Genomic DNA, 16,764 nt, shown 5'->3' with positions numbered 1-16,764 from the left:
GCGCAGCCCCGCTGAGTGAAGTGCCACAGGGCTGCGCCCCGCGACAGACCCCAAAGGTGGGACGGGCAACAAAACGCCCCATACAAATTCCAGGGTACCTCGGATCTCCCTCGGCGGTATGTCTCGGGATGCCTTCCCGGCAGGCCTGCGATACCGTGAGGCGTGAAGGAGCAGGAGGAGGCGGAGGAGGCGTAAGGAGCAGGAGGAGCTGGAGGAGGCGTGAGGAGCAGGAGGAGGAGGAGGAGGCGGTGTGAGGAGCTGGAGGAGGCGTGAGGAGCAGGAGGAGGAGGAGGAGGCGGTGTGAGGAGCTGGAGGAGGCGTGAGGAGCAGGAGGAGGCGGTGTGAGGAGCTGGAGGAGGCGTGAGGAGGAGGAGGAGGCGGTGTGAGGAGCTGGAGGAGGCGTGAGGAGCAGGAGGAGGAGGAGGAGCTGGGGACTGCCGAGGGGAGCGCGGCGCCGCAGCCCCCCGCGCCCAGCAGAGGGCGCTGCCGGCCCGGCTTCGCCGCCGGGCTGGGGCCCGGCTGCCGCAGCGGGACAGCCGGGAGGGCAGCGCGGGCGGCTGTTGTGAACTCCTACAGCCGTTTTATAAACACCTACAGCCGTTTTGTGAACACCCCTCACAACAGCTGTAGGTGCGTAAACATGCTTGACGCTTTTGAGAAGATGCAGCTATTTTTTACCTGTGGAAAATCAGGAAAATCTGTAATACACCTGTTATTTTTTCATATTCAGGATATACATAAGGACAAATACGGGCACCCAGAAATTCGTTTCTGATGAAGAAAAAAATATTGAAACATTACAACTCAGAAGGATCGTTAGATACAGTTTAGATGAGATGCTATTTAGAAAGACCCTTCTTGGGAGGATTATCATTACTGGGTTTTGCGTAAAATTAATTGCCATGCGTGAATTCTGTACAAGTTTGTGACTGAAGATGGACTGTTCAAAAAAGGCATTACATTTCAATAGCTTAATTTTTTTCCCTCTGATGTATTTTTCCCCTTCAGCCGAGAACTTTTATTCTTGTTCAACTGCAGGGACACACTGGGCAGAAGACATAAACGACATCCCCTTCTCCCTTTTATTTTTCCCCAAATCACCTATTTCTTTGTTTTCTACTGTGGTTTTGGCATTTTTGGGGGAAGCAGGGACTGAAGAAGGAGGGGCCTTTTACTTGGAGTTGGACACCCAGAGGTTATTTTCTTAGTTGGATTATCAGGACTTGTGAAAAATACCTTCAGGCCACAGCAACACGCAGTCTCCCGATTTAACAGCCCCCCTGCGTGTCCTGGGTACATTCTGCTGCCAGCTGCCCCAGGCCAGCACTGCCATGTGCCTCCACAGGGAGGGTGGAAGGATGCCCGGGCCATGCCTGACAGCCTCCCCACTCCTGTCTCGCTGAGCTCCCTGTGACAAGGGGCATCCTCTGCCTGCACATCACCAGAGGCCTGGGATACAAGCCACGTAGATTATACATCTCCTTTCCACTTTTTGGGTCATGTCCAAAGCTTGGAACCTAGCACAGGTATTTCTAAACCCTCTTCCTTAAACATCTCAAACAGCAGAGAGGAAAATAAACCTGGTTTATGACCGGGTGCTTCTTCCGCTACAGATGTGTTTTTTACTGTGCTTCTCCGGTGTTGCTCTGAACTTTGTGTCATAAATACCTACATATAAAAAACCCACAGAAACCTCTGGGTACATTTATATTATTTCTCTATTCTTTGATTCCTTAATATGAAATAAACTGAATCAACCATTTAGGTTTAGTTTTCTATGCTTAAAAAATAATGAAATATGACAGTTTATGGCTTTTCTCCTCTGGATGGCAGTAACTCCTGCTTAAACATTCATGACCCGTGACTGCAATATCCCGCAGCAAGGGATTTCCTTTTCTTTGTCGGTGTGCTATCCAAAAGAAACATTTAATTTAATTCGTTCTATGTTTTTTCAGATCTAAATTTGAAAGCGAAGTAAGCTTTCAAATAAGGGATCTGTTTAATGTAAAAATCTAATTGCATGAGTTCTATGTATAAAAACAGAACAGGAATCAGAAGAAAGGAATTGATGCTGGGTATTTGTATCTGATTACATGTTTCATAAAAATTAACGAATGTTGCTGAGAAAATCGAATTCCTTGACATTAAGCAATGAAGCAATACCAAAGATACAGAAACGCTGTGACCTGAGAGTGTACCAGAACATCTGCCCCTTTAAAATGTTCTCATTGTAACAGAGCACATCTGGATTTCTTGACTGTTCATTACAACATGAAGTTTTAAAACAGAAAATACATCTAGTGAAGGTGATTTCCAAACACCCACTGTACAGCCACATAAGTTAGTTTAAACAAGAGGTATGAGGGGGAATTAAGCCGCCCTCCTCCACCAAGGACGGAAGACCAAATAACATTTTTTCAGTAACAAAGCTACATTTACATGTAGGACTCTGGTCTTCTCACCAGCCAGGACTAGCTCTTTCACCTTGTTTTACTGCTGGTGAAAACGATGCAGTTCAGAGCAACAGTTTCCAAAGATGAGTGCCTATATTTATACAGCTAAATCAATGCTTTGGGGGTGACCCAAGTCCCTTGATACCTTCCCACTGACTCTGGCCACCTGAGGTCTGCTTTAGACCCAGAGCAGCCAGCCTGATTTCTGGAGTGCTGCGAGGGCAGTGCTCCCAGCTCCTGGCTCAGAAACAGCAAACGGTGCCTCTGTTTCGTAATATATATTATTCTATCAGGGAGAAAGTAACTGATTCTATGTGTGCATTCAGTTCTTGGTCTATGGGCTGGGATGGCCAGTGGGGATCCAAGAGTGTTTTTTTGAGAAGTGGGTGTTTTCTACCAAGAGCTTAATGCTGCCAACTCCTTTGAAAACTTTATCTGTTTTCAAATGGAGAAAAAAACCTTGGCTCCTAGAACTGAGTAAAACATCTCTGCCCATATCTTTTCCAGTGGAAAAAACAAATTTGGCAAATTTGGCAAGTTTACACTAATTTCTCCAGAATTAGGACATTATTTACATTTTCCCTCCAAACCGTTAGTGAGGGAAGCAAAACAGTTTTGTGGTAAACAAGCCAATCCCATAAAAGGTCCTACCTAAGCATTGGAAGTCCTCTGTGGTGTTAGGAACATCAGCTCAGCACTGGAAATGATGAGCTATGGGAAGGCATAGTGTCTCCTGAGTTTCTTTGACAGACAGGGGAGCAAACTTTGTTACTGTCCTCCTGGAAAAAGAGTGGCACCTACTTGCTGACAGGAATCCAGCTCCACAGTGCGGAAGGAAACAGAGAATCACTGGCATACCATCTTGACCTACCCTGCTTTATTGTCCAGGTAATTTTCTTGAGGACCATAGCAGAGATGCTCAAGAAGCTTTCAAGACTGAAGATATCAGTGGGAGATAAACTGCAAATTACTGCAAGCTATTGCCCTGGCCTCTTTTTTTGGAATGTCAGAAAACCTGAAAAAGAATAATGTGGATGCAGCTAAGAAGGTGATATTACAGCTTGCCACAAAGCTGAGCTTTCAGCCTTTCAAAAGACGAATAAAAGTAGATAAATCATTTGTTGCACTGGTGTTACTGCAGGCCCATACGTTTGAGATTCCCTGATTTGCTGCAAAATTTTCTCTGAAGACTTCATTAAGTTCTGGCTCTGGCACCAATTTGTCAGCAAAAGATAAAGCACTTTGAGGAGCTGTCCCAAAAGGTTCCACCTTAGCACATTTGTGAAGGCCTGTTGCTGCTCATGCTGACTTCCGAGCTCAGGAGGAAAAAAAAAAGAAAAGAAAAAAAAAAAGAGGGAAAAACCCCCCACCCCAAACAAGTAGAGAGAAAATACATGACTGATGGCATGTAGAAGTTCTTTTCTGTCCTATTTAACATAGCGCGCTCTTTCCACTTCAGTGTATGAGTTTGCCTCTGTTCACCATGGTAGCAGGTAAAAGAACAGACATAGTAGAAAATATTAAATGGATTAAATGGTCAGCTGCAGATTTATTTTTACTGTATAATTTTCTAAGTATAAGCTTTGTCCAGGATGTGGGAAGAAGGTTTCTGCCATATAACACTGGGCTACCAAATACCTCAGCTCTCTCAAGCTGCCTGATGAGCAATTTGAGCAGCATTCTGCATGGCCTCTTTTTGAAAAAGATGTAATTCATAAACCTCCCCTTTCCCTTAGCACCAGACAATGTCTCTACCCATTTCCTAGATGGTGATATGTACACATGGCATAGTAGAAATACAGACAGAACACATGCAGCAATGCATATGTTTTAAAAATTCTATTCTTCATCTCCCTGATATACTAAAGTGGAGGCTGATGGAAAACAAAGATGCTTTCCTGTGTGGTGCAGGGTGCAACTGTGACAGCCAAGGTCAGCAGAAGAGAAGGCATGCAGAACATTTCAGGCTGAGGTCCAAAATAGAGAGATTTCAAGTTTATTGTGAGGACAGAGGAGCACTGTGTGCTTGAATTTCTAGCTGTTGGCACTATTAACTATACCCAGTTAGTCAGAAGGTTAGGTTATAGCTAGAGCGTGGTTTGAAAGGAGATTTCAGAGAGATTAAAAATTCCTGTTCATTACAAGCTCCTAAATTAAGTGAAACTCTCTGAAAGATTGGTTTGTTTCTGAATCCTGAATCACTCTTTAAATTATGATCAGAGGATATGGTCATTTTGTATTCTAATTTAGAAACACATGTACGGGATTTGTGCTAGCATGCCTAATGTCTGAAGTTACAGAACTGCCAATAGTTTGTCAAGAAAAACACTCACTCTGGACTTATTTTAAAATAAAGAAAAATAATTAAAAAATCTGTTGGGGACAGCAGCCCTGTCTCCCAGACTAGAGATGTTTTGCAACCCTAGGAGCTCAAATGTAACTGCAAGGTGACCTGCACTGTGTGCAAGAAATGTGATGTTTCTCTGAAATGCCTCCTTCTATTTCCCCAAACTAATTAGCAGGAGCAGCCTTCCAGGGCCTTACAACAAGGCATAAGCTTTCCTGCTTTCTCATGCAAAAGCAGTGGTAGAAGTGGACCTTACAGCACAGCCTTCCTGAAATGAGGGCATGATTGCCCTGTTTGTGCTGGGGTAACAGTAGCATTCCTTCTAGAACATGCTTTCTGCTAGCTGCTGCATGAAGTTCTCTGCAGTGATGTCATGCAAATGGACAGTACAAATAAAATTCATCATAGTTACCACTACTTTCAGGTTTGTTTCACCTGAGCAAGGTCTTGTTGGCTTGTCTTTCTGTGTAGCATCAACTGCTGATTTGACCTGCAGGAAATCAAAGGAAAAAAACTTTCTCTGCGTGGGATATACACTTGTTTTTAAAAGAGCTGTTGTATAAAAAAGCCCTATGCTTTCTGGGTTGCTGGAGTTGCCTGAGGCAGACTTGTCATTGTTGATAATACATTAAGCATAATACATCAGCATGCCACAGAAAAAGATTTCTCAGGATCGGCTATGCCCTTTGTACAGCAGTAAGCAAGAATGACTAAGGTATAAAAGGGCATACTGTGGTGAAGCATTTTTGTGAGTGAGGATTGCAAAGGCAGAGAAGACATATATAAAACTAATGCTTTCTGCAAGCCATGAAGAAGTTAGCAAGAAAAGAAATATAAAGGGGAAAGCAATCAAAGGCAAATACAGAGAACAGGCACACATCCAGAAAACCACCTGTACAACAGGGCTGGCTGCTGGGAAAACCGTGAGCAATCCAGAAGAAAGAATCTTTTTTTCATGTGATGGCACAGCTGGCTGCAGAGATGGGGTCAGATCAACATCCATGGGCCGACACTGCTGAATCTGAAGAACTTATTGCAGAACAATCTGAGCAATACCTTGAATCTTGAAACCCAGTTTCACACAATTAAACCACAGCAGATCAGTGGTCAGGGACTATAAGGGAAAAGAAAGGACAAAGTCAATTTGCAGGAAGCATATGTCCTATGATAGATGTCCAAGTTATATTGAAACTGATTTATAAAATGGTTTCTTTGTAAATCAGCAGTATACAATACCTCCCCCTGCTGCTAGCCTCCCCAGTTGTACTGTGTGTACCTGCACTTTCCACCTGATTTGATTTCCTCTGCTCTGTCCCCCAGCATAGAGTGCTGCACTCTATGCACCTTGCTAAGGTTGCAAAGGATCTTCAAAGTTACAAAATTTTCTCTGATATAATCGAGTTGTAGTGATACTTTTTGACGCAACTCTATTTGTAAACCCAAATATTCCACTGTTCTTGCTTGTTACAGCCAACTTTTCACAACTGAGACAGATGTATTCGATAAAACAAAAAACCCCATGAAAATTAAAATCAGGCCTTTTCATACTCTCCTTTGCTTCAAGGGACACAGAAAAACTGAAAAGCATTGAGATGATAATGGACTTTTGCACTGTCTGTAATTATTCTGTTAGCAACAGACTGGCTGTTCAATAAACCAAAGACATGAGGATACAAACCCTTGCATGGGAAAACATGCTCAGATTCTTTGAATTTGTAAAGTTTGCACTGGCATTTATCGAAATCTATTTAACACATTCCTGGTGATTTTGGAAGGCTGACCAGCATGCCTTTATATAACTTCTTCGAGGCAGCAAAGCTTCATGCATTTGGGGGTAATCAATACATCCTCTCCTCCTTTTCACATCTTTTACATCTTTACAAAATGACTTATATCCCAGTATCGTTCTAATCAAATTTTAAAAGCATGTGATTGCTTAGATTTTCAGTGTGGCAATGTCCCCTCAATGATCTCTCCTCCTCAGATGGGTGGACATAACAGGGCGTTTTGAATTGCATCCAGATGGCCAAAGTCTCGTGAAACCATTTCAAAGGCCAAACATTGCCAAGGTGTGTAGTTCTTGGCTAAGGGGGGCGCCTCCCCTTAGTAACCATTTAATTTAAGGGTGTAAGGACTGCTATGGCAATCCAATGTGATCCATCAAAACCCTTCTGAAAGGTATCTGTAAGCTAATCTGCATTTTACAAAGCAGCTGCAAAAAGAAGTAGTGATGCTAAATCACGGATCAGTAAGCCATTAGTGTATCTAGCACACAATTTCTTAGATTTTCTCCAAGCTTAAAGGTTTTCATTTGGTCATCTTTCTTGGCAGTACAGAGCAAAGAATGTCATTTTTGCACGAGTTAAATACTCATTTTTGATTGATAGAAGTTGTTTGCTGCATAAGGAATTGAAGCAAATGACATAGAATCCTAGAATCGTTTAGGCTGGAGAAGACCTTTAAGATCATGAAGTCCAACCATTAACATAGCACTGCCAAGTCCACCACCAAACCATGTCCCTAAGTGCCACATCTACAGGTCTTTTAAACACCTCCAGAGATGGTGACTCCACCACTTCCCCGGGAAGCCCATTCCAATGCTTGACAACCCTTTCAGTGAAGAAATTTTTCCTAATATCCAATCTAAACCTCTCCTGGTGCAACTTGAGGCCGTTTCCTCTTGTCCTATCGCTTGTTACTTGGGAAAAGAGACTGACACCCACCTTGCTACAGCCTCCTCTCAGGTAGTTGTAGAGAGCGATAAGTTCTCTCCTCAGCCTCCTTTTCTCCAGGCTAAACAACCCCCGTTCCCTCAGCTGCTCCTTTGCCACCTTTGCTGCCCTTCTCTGGACATGTTCCAGAACCTCGATATCTTTCTTGTAGTGAGGGGCCCAAAGCTGAACACAGTATTCGAGGTGCAGCCTCACCAGTGCTGAGTACAGGGGAACAATCACCTCCCTGCTCCTGCTGGCCACACTATTTCTAATACAAGCCACGATGCCGTTGGCCTTCTTGGCCACTTGGGCACACTGCTGGCTCATGTTCAGCCGGCTGTTGACCAACACCCCCAGGTCCTTTTCCTCCAGCTTTCCAGCCACTCTTCCCCAAGGCTGTAGCATTGCATGGGGTGGTTGTGACCCAAGTGCAGCACCTGACACTTAGCCTTGATTTGCTAAATAAGAATTTGCTTAATAAGAATTAACACAGGAGTTTTTATAAAAAATAAAGGATTGTCTTTGATTTCATATCCTTAAATAGCACTAATCAAAAGTATCTGGTGGCTAAATAAAATAATCATAATCATCATCATCATCATCATCATCATCCCTGAGTGTGGTCCCCTGCTGAGGCCTTGGATCAGTCATACCATTTGGGAAGAGACAACTGCAGTTGAACATTATGCCCAAGACTTGTCCCCACTTCACTTCTGATGGCCTGTTTTCCTCTGTTGTTGGCCTCAGAATCTGAACGACACGGTTCACTGCAGATAGCACCTGAAAGGCCTTCAAAGGACTGCATGTTTGCACATGGAAAATAAAGCAGCTTAAAGCACTCTGACTTGCTCACATGGCCAGAACAGATATAGAGGGGCAAAATCTCTCTCTGACCCAGCATTTCCTTTGCTGCATCTGTCACTGTATGATGGGCATTAATAGCAGGAGATGACAGTGTTGATTTCAAGCTTTAAAACTTAACTCTGCAGAGGCTGCTTCAACAGGTGAGTGAAATGAAGAAAGAATGGGGCTCTTTTCATATTAATAAATCTAGCTGAATCGTGAGCATTCTTGAAAGTGTGTGAAGCTCTGCTAAGAGTTTTATCAAGCATGTATTACATCAACTGGCTGCAATACTGGCCCTCTGATCAGCTGGTTTTCCTAGCAACAGTACCTAGACAATAAGCTCACATCTATTGAGGAAGCACGTCACTGTCAGTGGAGATGGCATTACAGTAATTCATGCTTGAGACCAGGTATAAAGAAGGAGAACCAGGTCCCAGGTTTAAATATGTTCAGATGCTGGGAGAACTGAAGATCTTTTAAAAATCCTGTTCAGTGCAAACTTCGGTTCTGCACATCTGAGAGTCCCTCCATCTTCATGAGAAAGAATATGTATTTAATAAGTCTGTTGGGGAGTCAGCAGAAATAACTGTTAATAATTAAACACCAACCTGTGAGAAATGTCCTTTCCTGATGTGTTTTTAATACAACACATAATTAATTAAGTTTTAATTAAGTTTTAACAAGGTTTATGTAGCTCTATAAGGACTTTGCATAAAAGCTTTAGTGGGAATGCAGAGGACAGAACTCCTAATCTAGAAAAGAGAAAAGGGTCCATGAATATAGTTTCTTTTGTTACAATGAGACTGAGTTTGCAATTTCTTGGATTAAACTGGGACAGACTTTGAGAGGCTGGAAAGATCTGAGAATACTGAGAGACTTCAAGCATTCAGTTTTTCATCAGTGGCAATATTAAAATCCCTGGGTAAGATTGTTCTTTGTCTTGTACTCATATAAATAAGGACTAATTCCACTTAGGAAATGCAATAGCTTGATTTAAAGGGAATTATTTCTGACTATGGAAAGTGGTAAGAGAATATTTCTCACACTGAAAATAAAAGCCAGCCTGCCCATAGAACAGTAACTCACACTGCAATCCATAGCCTCTGAAAGAAATCTGATGTTTTTTCCTGAAGCTATTCTGGGATAATTGTATCTTTGTCCATTATAAATTCACATATATTTTTATAAGCAAAGCAAGGGTCCCATTGGCGCCGTTAGAAATAATCCTTTAAGAGATTTCCAAAGATATGTCTTGCTTAACTTTAACAGGGAGTTAACTAAACACTCTACAGAAATTTTATTTTTCCTCATAAGCAACAATAGATCCCTGTAAATGTAAAGTCAGTCATACAGAATCAAATATTCTGGCATAAAAGTAGTCATGCTCTCACTCCTATAAAAAGTAAATAAATGGTGCCAATAAAGACATGCCAAAATGTAAGAATAAACCTTTTGTTTTAAAGCATATATAACCAAAGAACATTTTATAAGGTTTTAAATTTCATTAAGATTCAGGCCTTGGCTGTTTGGAAGTCTTTCTCAGTGACTGTATCACCAGAAGACTGTTTGGAGTGAATTCTGCATTTTCATGTATAGAGGCCGCAAAATAATGAAATAGCTCAGTTTACTTGAAATTGGGTATTATTCTTATTAAGTTGTCTTAGAGAGTAGAAATAAATTAGTCCTGGTCTGTCCTTTCCTTGCAGCACTATCCAGTGTAGCTAGCACTAGGGAAGACACGTTTTTCCACCTACATCCTGTGCTTCTTTTTGCTGTCTTGGGCTCACTCCAGGAGGGTAGGGGATTTTCATAAGTCTTCTGATATACTGCACCTGGACTTCTTATGGACTTGACGAATGTAATGGCTAATGTGTTCGCACTTATCTGCCAAACAAATGAGTATTTTTTCACCTAAAAAGTGTTAAAACATTTCATTGCACTAGAAAGCTGTCATATGAAATTTATATGACAGCTGTTACAGTGGAAATGTCGCAGGACTTAACATAGGAACATCTCAGTAGCCCATCTAAAGTAATATGCTCTCTCTCAATGCAGTCAGCCACAAACATTTCAAAAAGGAGGCAGGAAGTAATCAGGATATGGGCTAAAAATGAACAAAAATATTTGCATCCACATACAAACTTTCCCAGACAGCACTGGATTCCAGATTTTCAGTACAATCGTCTTTGTGTTCTAAGGCTAAGAACAGTGCAGTCATGCACAGAGGACATCTTCTCCTTGCTTACATGCTCATGCATAAACATTTTCTATACTTTACAGTAAGCATACTTTACAAGGTAACTAAGGGCTTGCGGATCCCTCCTTTACAGTACAGTGAACTTGCATGTGATACACCCCAGTCATTCCAAGTCACTGAAATGTTCAAACTGCAATGCTCCTTACAGCTGGGCTTGTTCTAGGAGATAACTGACTACCTTACAGAACAAGTCTTGCCCTTTTTCTGGAGCCTTTTCAAATGGGCAAAGCTGTCTGGGGCAATATACGTGTAAGATGAGAGAGACCAACATCATCACTTGCAAAGGAGGATACAGGACAGAAAGGTGCTTCTGCACCTTAAATTTAACTGAACAAAATGCAAGTTTAGGCTGTCTCTCTTACAGTTAGACTCTGTTATATGATACATTCTTCCAAGGTGCCTATTTATACTAAGTCTAAATGTACAGTATCAGGATTTAATTCTGGAACAGACTTATACTTCCCATGTAATAAAAATGACTTGTATCAGTCAAAATATCAGAAAAAGTGTGTATACTATGTAATACCTAAATGGATTTGCCAAATCATCTGAAGGATGATAATTAATAGAAAAAAGTGGATGTATTGCCTTTAGTAGAGAGTTCATTAACTTACAAGTTAAGCAACAGTTGCTTCAGCAAATCAAACAAACACCACAGCTGATTCTTCCAATTTTTGACCATCTGCATCACTCGGGAATATTCACATAAAAATGACATATTTGAAAAGTTGTGTTTTTTTTTTTTTAACAGAAACATTTAATTCTCATTCACAGTTTGCTGTGAACGAAAACTTCAACACTTCTAAGAAATGATAAAAGAAAGTGGTGAGCACATAAGGTTCTGGCTGCATCTGTTAGGGAGCAGAAAAAAATCACAGAACCCTGGAAATCTGGGGAGGGGAACAGGAAAATTGGAGGAAAAGGCTGTATCACAGGGACAAGCCAAGGCAGCATGGTGTGCTGGCAGCCCTGTCGTTGGGAGGCTGCAGACGCTGCCTGTGAAGGAGTTCAAACTGCCTTGGAAGAGATTGGTAGTGATACACAGCTCCTATTAGCACCCTGACTGCTGATGCTGGGCTGGATGTTCAAAGGGAAGGTCCCCTCAACACATCATGGAACTGGTGCTACGTGGAGTAAGTGGGTTGCACTGATCACACAATGGGCTCACATAGGAAACCCCAGCCATCGAGGAATTTTAGAAGTGATCACGGACTGTCCAGAAGGCAAAGATTTTGTAATGCCACCAGAGTAGGAGGTAATGCATGCTGAATAGGCCCCAGTGTATAAAGAAGTGCTTATCCCAAGTTAAGGATTTTTCAGTTTCCCATGCTCTGCCAGTGAGCAGGTGCACAAGAAGCTGGGAGGGAGCATAGCCTGGACAGCTGACCCAAACTAGCCAAAGGGATATTCCATACATACCATAGAATGTCATGCTCAGTATATAAACCTGGGGGAGTTGGCCAGCAGTGGCAGTACCTGGCTGTATCCCGATACCACAGAGTGGGGATACTGGCTGTATCCCAGTGCTTGTAACCGTGAGGCACAAGCACTTATTCCAATAAAGCTCAGAGTGCCTTATAATGACATAATAAGTAAAGCATGGGCTATGCCTTCCTAGTAAAATATTTCAGAAAACTCCACTGAATGTTTTCCTCCTGAAAGACTTTTTTCAGGTTCTCTAGGCAAAGAGAATGATCTAAGCTAATATATCTCACTACCACTAATAGAAAGCGCAACATGTTGCTTAGCCTGCAGTGCATTAACAGTATCTGGTATCCAACTGATATAAGGCAACTCATATTTCTCATATGATAGAACCCCATGGCTCAATTATGAGATTCCAGATTAAAAGATTTACAGAGCATATAATCATTATAATACTCTCTTACCTAGATTCCAGGGCTTCCTCCATGGCTTCAGTGATAGTATTTCTGTCTCTGGTATTAATTGATAGTATGTTCACTGATTGGAGCTGTGAAAATTTCTTGTTGCCCTATTTAGCAAAGACAGATTTCAGATATTTTAGAAAACAGTAATATATGGTTGCTTGGTAAGGGATAAGTTGATTTATTCATCTAAGTTTTGCAGGATGGCTAAGTATAATGGTCTCTTATTTTGACACACGGAGCTGTAAAAGGACTGACTGTTGGGCTCTGGAGCATTTCTTTTCTGCCTGGGTATTCTCTGCAGTGCTAAAATCTGATAATGTATCGTTATATGTTAATCCACGTTGTGAGCTTTTCTGAAATAATCTAGCCCTGTTGGTTTTGACCTTTTTCAATTTTCAAGCCTCTAAATGTTTTCCAATAAGATTATGAACCCTCTCTGCACTCTGAATTTAAGCTAATTTAAGCCTTGCTTTCCTTTGTTACTTTTCAGGGATTGCTTGGGAATGGTCCCTTTGCAGTGGCTGCAGGCCAGAGGTTGAAAACCACATGTAATTTTATGGCCAAAGTCACAACTAGAGTACTTGGCATAATTCCACTGATTTAAAAGGAAAAATCCTTTGATAGGATCAGTTAGAATAATGGCTAGTTTATTGTACATTAGTGAGGAACTTCCCCTGGCTTTAGTCCTCCTCTATAGCTTTCACTGTGAATAAGATTGAGCTCCATTTCAATGTAATTATATCTCCTTTGGGAAATATTCCTTACTTACTACCCAGACTAGAACACATTGAAGAGCCCAAGAGGAATCTTAAAAACTCTTTACATGGGAAAACTCATCAGAAAATTCTTAAAATTGTATTTTATTCTTCGTCTCAGATGTGTCCTAGATGTCTGATTTTTAAGGCTGCTCTTCAGTCAGTACCTTTTATCTTAGCGGTGCAGTGTAACATATGCACAACTCTAATGTAAGTTACACAGTTAATAACATAAATTTTTCTTGGCTTCTCGGATCAAGTAGTTCTACTGTTAAAGTCTTGAGCAAGGTATCAATGTCTCTGAATACAGTTACACTGATTTACATCAGATGATCATATGTCCAATTATTTTAAGATGCTTGAGGTTCTTCACGAGTGCACAGGAAATAATGTTGTTGTTTCTTCTGAAAAAGAAAAGCTCAAACAGGAAGGTAGATACTAAGAAAAGTAAAAATTAGGTCTGAAATGTTAATAACTGGATATATTTTCTGAAGATAGTTAAAAGTATTTACATTTAAAAGACAAGACAATCTCTGAAAAATTAGAGGAAAATGGAAAATTGTCTTTTATGCTGTTACTGCCTAGCTCACTTTGCAGCTCCATCACATGACAGCGAATAACTAAAGAAAACTATTATTATGCAAACCACTCCAGTACAAAAGGGTATTACATATCTCATACAAAAGGGGATTTCTTTAAAAAGCACAGAACATTCAGTGTTTAGGGTTTGCAGTTGAAATTCATGGCCTTGCTTGCCAATATTATCATGCAGCTGGGTATTATGCTATTGCTTTACTCTGAGGGGAAAAAAAATCACAATAAAGATATTCAAATGGCTTCATATTAAACTGTTGTATTCTCTTATGTTGCAATATCAGTTCTAATGATTTTTGGCATCTCTTCTCTAGCACAAAGGTCACAATAAACACTAGCCACAGAGAATTTGATTGCAAACAGAAAATGCCAAAACTGCACATCTTTTGATTTAAAAAATTATCAATGGAAAATAGTGTTAGGCATTATTTCAGTGTTGAAAATTTGATAGGATTGCTAAAAGTATTTTTCTCTTATTTAACAGCTATAAGACAGAAGTCCATTTTTCTGTAGAGAAGGCTTCTAACAGAATCTCTTCTATTGGTGCTGTAAAACAAGGGTTTATTATTTTAATTTTAATTCTAATTTTTTAATGTTTCCAGAATTTTTCTCCTATTTAAATAAAAGCAAAATCAGCTGACCCAGAACACTCCTCACGAATAAAAGATTAAATGTAGTCTCAGAAATCTTAAGCTCTTCATGACATGACTATTGAAACACTAATTTGGACAAGTAAATTACATCAGTCTTTACAGGGTTAGGTGCTTCCTGCTTCTTCTGTATGCAGTCTTTAGTCATATGACTATTGTGAACCATCCTACCAAGCATCAATGATTTTTCTGAAATTCTTTTAAAGGAATGTTTTGTAGAAAACAATAACAAGTCACATAGTACAAGTCAAACGGTTTCAGAAGAACAACTTAAAGTTTTTTTCATTTGCATATCTCTCATTTCTTTCTCTGGCTCTTAGATACATACATCTCTGGGTTTCTCCAGCCATGTTTTAAAGTTCTTATTTCTGGTTTTGTTTTCTGTTTGTCCCTGAGTTGCCTGAGCACTGCCATCATAGAGGGCTGAAAGGTGTGTACTCAGTGGTGATATGTACTGAAAAACAGGAATGGCACAAAATTAACATTTTTGTAGGGGGAAAAAAAAAGAAAAAAAGGCTATGAAATGGTTCCTTGGCTTGGATTAGTACAGAAGCCAGTCTCAGACACTGACCACACTATGGCATCCAAACACTAAAGTCACACTAGCCCTGTGTATACAATAGAGTTAGCAATAGGAAAGAGAGTTTCGGAAAGCTGTATAGCAATGAACATACAATTTGAACATACCTTCATTTCCTTTACAGGAATTGAAAGTACAGGAGATGCTACAAAATACTGTCACAATGTAACTTGCTTATACATAACTGTTCTTTGTGCTACTTTTTCATTTAATTATAAAGAAACAAATTCCTACCTTCTTATGCCAAATTTTTAATTACTATGCCTTGTCAGGTATGTTAGGAAAAGTAGTGGTGAAAGAAACCTAATCTCAACTGATGTATTTAAATATATACAAGGATCAATGTTGAGACAGATGTTAGCATTTGAGTACCATTTTGGTCCTAACTTGTGTATATATAATCAGTTATTTGAATTTACTACAAATGATTAAGCATTCTGATTTTCTTTCTTCTGGTGCTTCCTCCATTACAAGTTATTAAAAAATATAGTTCCAAACTTGTGTGTCAAACATACATCAAGAATAGATATGTGCATTTTATGGTCATTGATGTGTCTGGTCCTTATGCTCTCTGCATCACTGCAACCTGATTAACTGAGGTTTTAGCTCTCAGAAACTGAAGGAAGCAAATCTGTGGGATCAGCAGTACAGCTCTGTAGGTAATGTAGTATTTCCCAAAATACTGTGTGCAGCAACAGGGCACAATAATATAGACCTTTTAAGAGAGGCAGACGTTATTATCCCCGTTTTATTGAAGGAAAGATTTGGCCGCAGATGCTTGAAGAATTTCAAGGTATAAAGCACATCTTTGCACTGCCATACCGACTGTACCACCACGTGGAAAGCTTGCACCGCTTTGATGATTTTGATGACTGAAACATTTTCTCTGGTTGGAAGACTGTTAGGAGACGAGCCATCCTGACAATTTTGTTTACTGGCTTTAGTGGAATGTAAAAGTATATATTTGTCTGTGGTGGCTCAGAATCCTCCTAGGGAAATACTGGTTTGCTAAGCTTTGCGTTGCTCTACTTCCACTGTGCCACTCATATGATTAGGAGAGCAGGAATTTTGTCCAAGAGGGGAACTGGTTGGAAAGCTGTGTTTCCATTCAGAAGGGAATTCTGACACACTGAAATCTGTTTTCTTTCACTGAGGAAAAAGTCTGAAACCTCAGAATTTCCAATAACAAAAGCACATCCTAAAAATTTGAGTCAAAGTAACCTAAAGGCTTCATTTGACTATTCAAATGATATAAGTCTATGTGAACAGTGGAACTGCATAATTTGTGGTGCCCTGATATTATTTGTACCTATAACAGTCCTGCAAAAATAACTTTCCCTTTGAATTCACATAAATATTTCTTTACATTATGCTGTACTTCTTAAAAAAGAAATAACATCAGAAAGTCAAGCTTTGACTTTGTACTAGTGACACTAGGACAAGTGGTACTACTGACCACTTTGTACAAGTAGCACTTGTAGCAGCTCAGAGAAAATGTCTACAGGAGCATAATTGCCCATCTTTCTTCATGGATTACTGAGTGATCTCCAAAATACTTATCAAACGATCACTTTTAGGATTAATAGTTTGGTTGTGATACAACATCTTCCTCCTCATGCTCAACATTCCCAGTTCACTTTACTTAACTATTGTCCCATCCACATTTCCTGAAAGAGAGA

At 40.4% G+C, this 16,764-nt stretch overlaps 1 long non-coding RNA gene across 4 annotated transcripts in view; it reads right to left on the bottom strand.

Annotated features, from left to right (window-relative positions):
* Positions 1 to 390: 390 nt before the first annotated feature.
* Positions 391 to 16,764, bottom strand: part of LOC138686430 (uncharacterized) — a 74,921-nt gene continuing 58,547 nt past the window's right edge. The window contains exons 3-8 of one of the 4 annotated variants that reach the window (XR_011325808.1): positions 12,507 to 12,610; positions 5,693 to 5,914; positions 3,603 to 5,290; positions 3,325 to 3,468; positions 3,105 to 3,232; positions 391 to 678 (exon numbers count right to left, since the gene is read on the bottom strand). This is a non-coding gene — a long non-coding RNA (uncharacterized lncRNA). Of the gene's footprint in view, positions 679 to 3,104; positions 3,233 to 3,324; positions 5,291 to 5,692; positions 5,915 to 12,506; positions 12,611 to 16,764 lie in introns of all 4 variants that reach the window. The other 3 variants (XR_011325807.1, XR_011325810.1, XR_011325809.1) reach the window with 3 other exon arrangements.

Source organism: Haliaeetus albicilla, chromosome 8, assembly GCF_947461875.1.
Source record: "Haliaeetus albicilla chromosome 8, bHalAlb1.1, whole genome shotgun sequence".
Classification (NCBI taxonomy): Eukaryota; Metazoa; Chordata; class Aves; order Accipitriformes; family Accipitridae; genus Haliaeetus; species Haliaeetus albicilla.
Note: the sequence above shows the minus strand (reverse complement) of the source record. Positions and strands in the feature narration are given on the sequence as shown.